This window comes from Argopecten irradians, unplaced genomic scaffold, assembly GCF_041381155.1.
Source record: "Argopecten irradians isolate NY unplaced genomic scaffold, Ai_NY scaffold_0378, whole genome shotgun sequence".
NCBI classification, from domain to species: domain Eukaryota; kingdom Metazoa; phylum Mollusca; class Bivalvia; order Pectinida; family Pectinidae; genus Argopecten; species Argopecten irradians.
Window position 1 is genome coordinate 50,995 of NW_027187845.1, and position 9,370 is coordinate 60,364.

At 35.1% G+C, this 9,370-nt stretch overlaps 1 long non-coding RNA gene across 1 annotated transcript; it reads right to left on the reverse strand.

Moving 5' to 3' along the window:
- Nucleotides 1–409: 409 nt before the first annotated feature.
- LOC138312585 (uncharacterized) lies at nt 410–1,802 on the reverse strand. Its single transcript, XR_011206986.1, has 3 exons — nt 1,695–1,802; nt 1,447–1,470; nt 410–635 (listed from the first exon to the last, which is right to left on the reverse strand). It is a non-coding gene; the product is annotated as an uncharacterized lncRNA (long non-coding RNA).
- Between the last annotated feature and the right edge of the window lie 7,568 nt (nt 1,803–9,370).

Consider the following 9,370-nt stretch of genomic DNA (forward strand, 5'->3'; position numbering starts at 1 on the left):
CTTAAATTTTCTTTAATTCCCGGATAGAGAGGTGGCGCAACTCATGAAATATATTGCCGCATTCCCGTGGGGTTCAAATGAACCCCATCGTTCAGCAGCCGGGGGGACATGAGGCGTCGCCGAGCCACATAGCTCTGACCCCGGTCCCTCATCTCGAGGGAGAGGGCCAGAGACATGCGTGCCCGACGAGCCGCATACTCCGCCCCGGTCACCGCACGATGCCGGGTCCGCGGAAACACCGCCATGAGGGCCACCCGCTCTACCCCCCAGCTATCTAATGTATCTAGTATCATACGCAAGACCCCCATAAAATGTTGCAACCTATCCCCCCTGCTATCTAAGTCGTTCCCCCCCACCTGCAAGATTACTAACCCCGGACTAAACCCCTCCCTCTTCATCCGATCCACCAAGTCCACAATATCCCAAATTTTCCCCCCAGACTTACCATACAGACGAACACCCACCCCCGTCAATCCCAGATCCCGAGTAAACCTCCCCTCCCTAGGGTTATTGATAAGATTGCTAAGTTCTAAAAAGTTGATACAAGGTATTTGGGCCGGTTATGAAGCTCTTTTGGAACAGAGCCCGATGGTTCCCTCCAACCAGCTGACATTGTGACATTGCTCTCCAGGTACCTGGGGAAAATGTAATTATTTACCAGTAAAAATTTGTTAAATTTGAAAATAAAGTGGATTGCATCACTGATTGAATCAAAATATCTCCCTTATATACAATAGAATGTAAACATCAAGTATGATATATAAATCATTTAAGTATTGGTTTTCATATTTCGACATGCATTGGGTGTTCTAGCATAGCCAATGCTAGTAACATTGGTATGTTACACACCAATGCATGTCAAAAGTATGACAACCAATGCTTATATTTACATTTAAATACTCATTCCCACTATAAAAAAGGGTGAAAAATAAATTGTGAAAATAAAAGTTATACGTTTGTTTAGTGAAAAATATAATTTGATGAAACAGCCAATTATTGTATGTATTTATCTATATGTATGATAGAAAAATGTACTGAAAATATTACCAAAATTATGGTAAATTTAACCAATTCTTGTCGAATGACATTGTCACAATCATGCCTACGTACACAGGATACGAAATTGCTAAAAATCAACCCAGCCCTGTTAGAGAAAAATACATAGATCTAATCTAAATAGTTAGTGAGTTTCTATGACAGTGCAGAGGATAGATCTAGAGTGCTGCAAGTTGGAGAAGAACATATTAGAAATCATTAGTTGGATTTTATAGGTCATACACAATATGTCAATTACCATGCATTGTGCTGACATAATGGAATTGGGATAATGCAGAGGAGAAATGATATTTACAATCATGCAATGGATATTAGTGTAATAATTGTACCAGACATCAAAGCAAAGCTGACATCAACACCAAGCCACACAAAATACTTATACTTACATACCAATAAAATCAATAATTTTTGAGCCTGAATGTGAAGAAAGCAGTTTTGAAATTATTTCATATTCTTATAAAATGATGAAAATCATTTTACCAATCAATAACAAAATAATTAAATTTTTTTTTTAGAAATATATGCAATGTTTTAAAGTTGATTTACACATGTCATCTTGGAAAATATTAAACCATATTTCAGTTATGTTTACTTAATGAATCAAATGTGTGAAATTTTATACTCATATCATAACATACTTGCGATAGGAATCCACAAAGAAGTCCTCCACGAGCAGAGTCATGAGGCTTGATACAGTCTTCATAGGGAGAGATGACAGGTATTCATATTTAAAAACCTTGTTCTATGCCTCACACACCATTGTTGCTATTGACAACCAGAGTAAGTTCATCCCCTCGGTAGGCCCAGACCCACATCTTCAAATTGATATCAACCGGAATAAATTGTTAAACAAGAAATGTTTGTAAAACCATCATATGAAATGCAAGTAGAATTCTACAAGACGCAACAGGACATCATTTCATATGTTTCATTTCATTTATATTGAATACTATTGCCTTTATATAACCTGGTCATAGATCAAACAACTGCATTCCTTAATGTTATGTCTTGCAGAATGGAATGGCATTGCATGTCATTGTCTAGTGTTACAAATAGAGGATATTACATGAGTGGTTATTAATAGAAATGATAACTGAATTTTCTAAATTTTGTCTATATTTAAAAAAGACAGTAGAAATCTGATGTGACTTTTCCATTTGCTGTCAGACAATCATGCAAAGTCATATAAAGATTATGAAGGTTAAAACTTCCTATGATGTCATAATAGTGTCATTACAGATGTGTCTTACGATACTTATTTAATTTAATTCTTTATTTATTTTACGAGGATTACAAACAGCCCGAAGGCTACTAGATGCTCTCCTCAACATATATCAAAACAAACAATATGTACAATTACACAAAAGATATACAAATGTCGCACACGCTAACACTCACACATACATACTTTAGAGAGAGAGAGAGAGAGAGAAAGATAGAGAAAGAGAGAGAGATAGAGAGGGGGGGGGGACTGAGACAGAGAGAGAGAGGAAGGTGGGGGGGGGGGGGGGTGTTCAAAATCTGTTTGAATTTACTATATATTCAAATACATGGTCAAATAATGCTTTGTTCTCAATTTCGTTTAGAGTTTCTAAGCCACATAAAATTATTTTGACAAGAACATTTGGCATGAGCTCTACAATGAGGTTGGAATTGACATTTGGAGCGAATATATGACAAACAGTGCGGAGCATATTGGAACGGATTCTGTTATATTTTGGACAATGTAAAAAGAAATGAATTTCATCTTCGGGGGAGTTCACACAAAGGTCACAAAATTTGTTATTGGTTAAGTTGTAAGAATGTCTATGTTTGTTTAAAGCACTTAAACCCATTCTTATTCTAGTGTGATTGATTTTGCCTTTCCCGTGTTCATATGTATATAAATAGATTTTTTTGTGGAGTGGATAGATTTGACAGTGCAAGAGAGAAGGACTTTAGTGAAGAGCTATTTCTTAATGTGTCAGGTAGATTGTTCCAGTCACGTTTTGATTTTGGAAAGAAGGATTGATGATAGAAAGATTTTCTTGACAGGATAGGGAGAATAGTATTTGAATTTCTAAAGTTGTAGTTTTGTGTTCTATGAGTCTGAATTGGACAGATAGTTTTCAAATATGGTGGACACAGATCATGCTTAATTTTAAATAACATTTTTAGTCTGCAATTTTTTCGTCTATCACTTAGTTTTTCCCATCCCAATTCAACCAACAGTTTAGTATATTTGGTTACCTTATAACCACCTGTGCATATTAATGCCGCCCTACGCTGAACACTTTCAATAAGGTCAGACTCTTGCTGACTACAATTATCAAATAAAATATTGCCATATTCCATAACCGATCTTACCATAGTTTTTATATAGTGTTTCTAGGCATGAACGCGGGATAATATAAGCTAATGCTTGTAAGATGTTTAATATTCTGTTGGCTTTGGCTACAATTTCTGAGATGTGAGAATGCCAGCTAAGATTACCAGAAAGAAATATGCCCAGATGTTTATGGTTAATAACATGTTTAATCGGAATGTTATTAAGTAGAAGGTTCGGTTTATTAACAAATCTTTTTTTAGAGAAAATAACAAATTCAGTTTTTTGTGCGTTGAATGTGACAAGCCATCGTTTTTGCCCACTGGGACAGAGAAGTTAAATCGTCGTTAAGTGTATCTACTGAATCGTTCCTATTTATGAGAGAGATGTGTCGTCAGCGAATAAGTTAATGTCAGATGAAATGTCTACATTGATATCATTTACATAAACTAAGAATAAAAGCGGTCCAAGGATCGAGCCCTGGGGGACACCAGAGTTAATATATTTATGACCAGAAGATTGACCATTTAAAACTACATACTGTTTTCTATGTAATGGATAATTTCCGAAAACCTGTCCATTATTAGAGAGAATGGATAGTACCGAGCCCGCAGGGCGAGGTACAATCCATTCTCTCTAATAATGGACAGTTTGAGGAATTTATCCTACTTAAAACCCATCATACCACTACTCACTACCTTGCGTACCCTGTTTGAGAAATGGGACATCCCATTTCAGGAATTGCACAGGTGTTCACTCACCTGTGACAAATAATGGACTAACAATGTTGAGATGCATGCACAGTCATTTAGTTTTACACCTTTGGAGGTACAACAGTGTTTTTGAACATGTCGGATAGTGATATTTTCCTTACTCGGCCATCATTTACATGTAGGGATGTACGCCGCTGTGATTCAGATTGTTTGCCTGTTTGAAGTGACCTATTTATTCGCACAAGGACAGGTGCATTGTCTAACTTTACATCAAATACATACAAGCAAGGTGAGTTTTCGCTACAATTTTAAACATAACTGTTTTTCCTAAAAAAAATCTACCATACACATGTTATAGATATGATAAAAAAACCCATATCTGATTGCTATGATAGCATTGCACTGGAATACAATGAAACCTGTCTAATCCGACACCACGTGGGTGTTTGGTCAGATTATTCAGGGTGTAGGAAAGTCAGATACTGTTGTATACTATGTTTGCTATTGTTGAATACGGAACAGTTACAGATAGGATAGGGAAAGCAGGTGTCAGATTAGACAGGTTTCGCTCTTAAGTATATCATGTTTAACCATAATCATCAGATTATATGTTTTAAGGGTTGTGAGATATCTGATCTAAAAGACTGCATATTATCCCACCTCAGTCAAGAATCTAGAGTTCCTATTCCTCGTCAATTTACAAGTTTTAAAAAGATATAACAAATAATAATGCAAGAATCTAATTATGTTTTTTTTTTATTTTCAGAACAGTAACAGCTAGGAAGGGGAAGTAATAATTTCGATGAAGGAGTGAACTTAAATGTAAAATTTTGGATAGTCAAATAAACATGTTTAGTTTTCCATACAGCAGCGTTTTTTTTCCTTTGTTCAAAATAGACTGTCCATTATTTTGGGGAATAATGGACAGGGGCCCTATAATAATGGACAGTGAGTTACATAATGGACTCCTAGGTGTCCATTATGTAATATAATGGTCATATACAACAAAGGAAACTTTACTAGCTGGGTTTTAATACAAAGATAACTTTTAAGCCAATAAAGCAAACTTCCTCTAATACCTATGTTTTCTAATTTGTGAATTAAACCTAAGTTAATTGTAAAACGTGCCAAACTTTATCAAAAGCTTTTGAGACATCTAAAAATACTGTGCAAACATCATCGCCATTATCAATACTTTTGTAAATGTTGTGGATTATTTTTAACAATTGATTAATGGTGGAATCATGCATTTCTTTTAAATCCAGAATTTTCTTTGATAAGAAATGTTGTTTGCCACAAAAGAATTCAATAAATACGTTTGTAGACTATTTTTTTCGAGACATTTAGATATATTTACATTATAACATTATTTTTGCTATCTTTTTTATGAATAGGACACTCTTGAGCTGTTTTCCACAAAGTGGGAAAAAAATGCCCTAGTTCTGAGAGAAATATTAAAGATATGTGCCCAAATATGACTTAATAAAGATTGACAGCACATTTTTAAGAATGAAATTTCCTATGCCATCTGCCCTGTTTGCCTTTTTGGGGTTAAGCGACTTAAGTATATTATACCTCTTCTGGAGTGGTTTGTCACGGTACTAATTTACAGGTAGAGTTATTATTTACATTAGTTTGGGGTAGTACTGGTTTTCTCAATATTATCCGGGATAGTACATTGATCAGAGAAGTATGTGTTAAAAAGATCTGCCTTTTTCAGTATCATCGTGTATATAATGATTGTTTTCCATTAAAGGAGGAATAGTATGGTCTCCATTTTTTTGCCTAGAAGAGATTTAGTAATTGACCAGAAAAGTTTAGGATTGGTATTTCTGTTAGATAGTTTAGTAATGGTGGTTTCTTGCCAATGTTTAAGTGCATCGCGTTTTACCCGATTTGCTTCCCTACGTGCTACCTGGAACCTGAACTTGTCGAAGTCTTTACTTGTTTTTTTGAAATAATTTGAAAAATCTATCTCTATTCCTAAAGGCTCGACGTACTTCGTTTGTTAAACCCGGTTTGGTCGCGGAGAGGACGACTATTTGACTATCATTTATTTATTATTAATTGTTTTGCACCGTATCCTAAGAAAAACTTGTCTTAACATTTTCAATTGATATCATCTAAAAGATCAAAAACCCCAAAGAAATATATCGACAATGAGCGGCGTTACAATGCATTGTTCAAGACCATTCGATTATCAGCAGTTTTGTTATAGTCCCTTATGGTTCTCTGATCATGGACTTGAGGCTTTGGAACATAATATTTCAGTTTACAGGAAATAGAACTTTGATCAAGATTAACAAAGTCTGGTTAGACTTAGTAATCAACGTTTGCCACCTAATGTGGAATTTATCAACAAAAATGAGGTCAAGTATATGTGATGAATTGCTGCGGTAAAAATGGGTAGTTTTTATCAATTAATTGTGACAAGTTATTTTGGATCGCAATATCAAAAAGACAACGTCCTAGTTCACTAGTCACGTGCTGGTCATCCCAGGAAATACATCTATCATTAAAATCACCAGTAACTATGATATTTAACGGGTTTTCGGACTGCATGATTTGGACAGTGTCTGAGAAATAAGATATGAAGTCGGTTTTAGTGCGGGCATCCTGGTTAGGAGGACGATAGATTGTACTAAATAAGATATTTCCTGCCTGGATGAGTATATTTTCTAGTACAAGACTTTCAATATTTGGGGATTCTAAGTCTAGCCGGACGTTTGCATTTAATAGTAATTACGGGTATATATATGCTACACCTCCACCATGTCTATTTCTGTCATTTCTGTAAAGGTTAAAATTTTCTAATTGAAGAATAGAATCTTCAATTTCTGGACATAACCATGTTCTCAGATATAGCTATAATGTCATAAATAAAGTGATTGCAGATTACGCTCTCAATTTCATCTAACTTATAAAAGCGACTCTTACTTTCATCTGTGGTGGCCAAAATACTCCATGCATTTATGTGACAGATAGATAGATAGTCAAGTTTATTAGGACCGGGGTTAGGCTGGACGTCCCCACAAGTGAGGAGAAGAAGAAACAATAGGTAGCATTTGCAGAGTAAAACACTAACAGAAGCAGGGTGAATACAGCTATGTGAGGATTTAAAAAATGGTTTGCACCGTACATTAGCGCTTGTTATAAAAGAATAACAGCTCCAAATGCCAATCGTGTACCTGTATTGCTCGAGACAGATCATTACAAAGAGGAGAGTAAAAGAGTAAGGACAAAAAGGAAGTAGGGGAAAAGTTTGAGATCGAGTGATAGATCGGAAGAAATAGGGAAAAGATAAGGAGGCGTATATGAAGTAGGACAGTACATAAGGAACATGCTTACCACTAACAATGCAGTTTGAAATATAATTTGATACCGCAATAAACAGTGGAAAATGTAGATTTAGATACAGAGATTGGGAGATTACTTTACAATTAACATTTAGCTATGACACTGACGACAAAATAAGACACTTGTATCCATATGTACAGTACATGGACACTAGTGCATCAATATATTTACATGGCTATTAATAATTTCAACAGCTAGGACTTAGTATAAGTGTTGCAAAACATTTGCAGTACATTGATAGAGTAAGCTATTTATGATAACAAATAACAGTATATACAAACAGGCATATTAAGTTTCCTTCGATCGAATATACATTACTGGACCTTACCGTTACTGGCTTAGTACTTGTACCTTTGCAAATCAGACTAACAGACAGTGAACCTTCACATTTATCAAAAAGATGCTAGCGCGATGGGATTTAGATTATCCGACATGATATTGGGTCAGATATTTTGAATACATGCACGATATGAAGCAAAAATGTAAGGTATCATACAAAACTGAATTTACCACTACACGTTTAAGATAGTAGACACCGTGGTGTATTGACGATTAAAATGTCAAAAATATTCTATTATTTTGTGAAATATAAAAATAATGAGGCAGCGAAGTTACGCCTTCATACATAATTCATGCTTACATGCTTACCAATAACAAAGCAGCATGAGATACAATTTGATACCACGATAAATCTAAAATATAGATTTAGGCGATACAGAGATTGGGAATTGTTTAAATCCCCAAAATGAATTACTTTAAAATTGACATTTAGCTTTGCCACTGACGATAAAAACACTTGTATCCATACACGGCACATGAACAATAGTGCATTAATATATTTACATTGTTGTTTATAATTTCAAACAAGCATTAGTATAAATGTTGGCAAACATATGTAGTACATTGATAGTAGTTAACTATTTATGATACAAATAACAGTATTTACAAACAAGTATAATAAGTTTCCTTCGAATGTATATTTATATTTTTTCTCCATAAGTTATATGCGGCATATGAAACAATAGGTAATGTGCCATACTTTCTGTGAACATTACCATTTCATAATAGTAGATACCGTGGTATAGTGAGAATAAGATAACAATAATGACTAGGATCTGTACCATAGGTTTGAATGTGCATGTGCACTGTACATCTCATACATAATTCAAGAATACATAAAACTAAGTTTCGATAATTACTTTTATACACTAATCCAGGAACAAAGGTATTAATAGCTTATATAATCATTTGACAACTAATAATAATGCCTTTTTTCAAGAGCTTGTAAACTTATGAATAAAGGGATAAAATCTTGAGTGATTCATAGCTGGGGTGCTCATTGTGTGAGTTTAATTACCAATCAGATTGCCATATAAGTATAAAACATAGTTGTTGATAGTCTAAAAATAAGATGAACTACAGTTTTTAATTTGATGTCAGTAAACCATTATAAAATAAAGTCATCGTGATGATTATCTACCCTATAGGAGGGTATCAATGTCGGTATCAAGGCGAATGACATGAATGTTGCCACGAATATCGCGCGCGGAAAACTTTTTAGCGTTCCATGCCCAGGCGTCAGATAAGTCCTCATGAGATTGGGCTTCGCGCAAGAGATCTTGATTCCTGATGGTGAGGTCTTCTTGAATCGAGATTCGGGTCGACTTTTAGTTTTGACCTGGCTTTCATAATAGCCATTTTGTCATTTCTTTTCAAGAGTCTCACTATCATTGGTCGTGGATTAGGGGATTTTACAGCCTGTGCCATAGTACGCTTCTTTCCAAGTCTGTGAGCAACCTCGATATCGATACCGCATAGATCCAGAGAGGTTTCGAGGATTTTGGATACTTCGGATACACAGTTTTCACCTTCCTTTTCAGGAATGCCAAACATTTTTTAACATTGTTTTTTCCTGGTGTATTGCGCGACGTCGTTTATT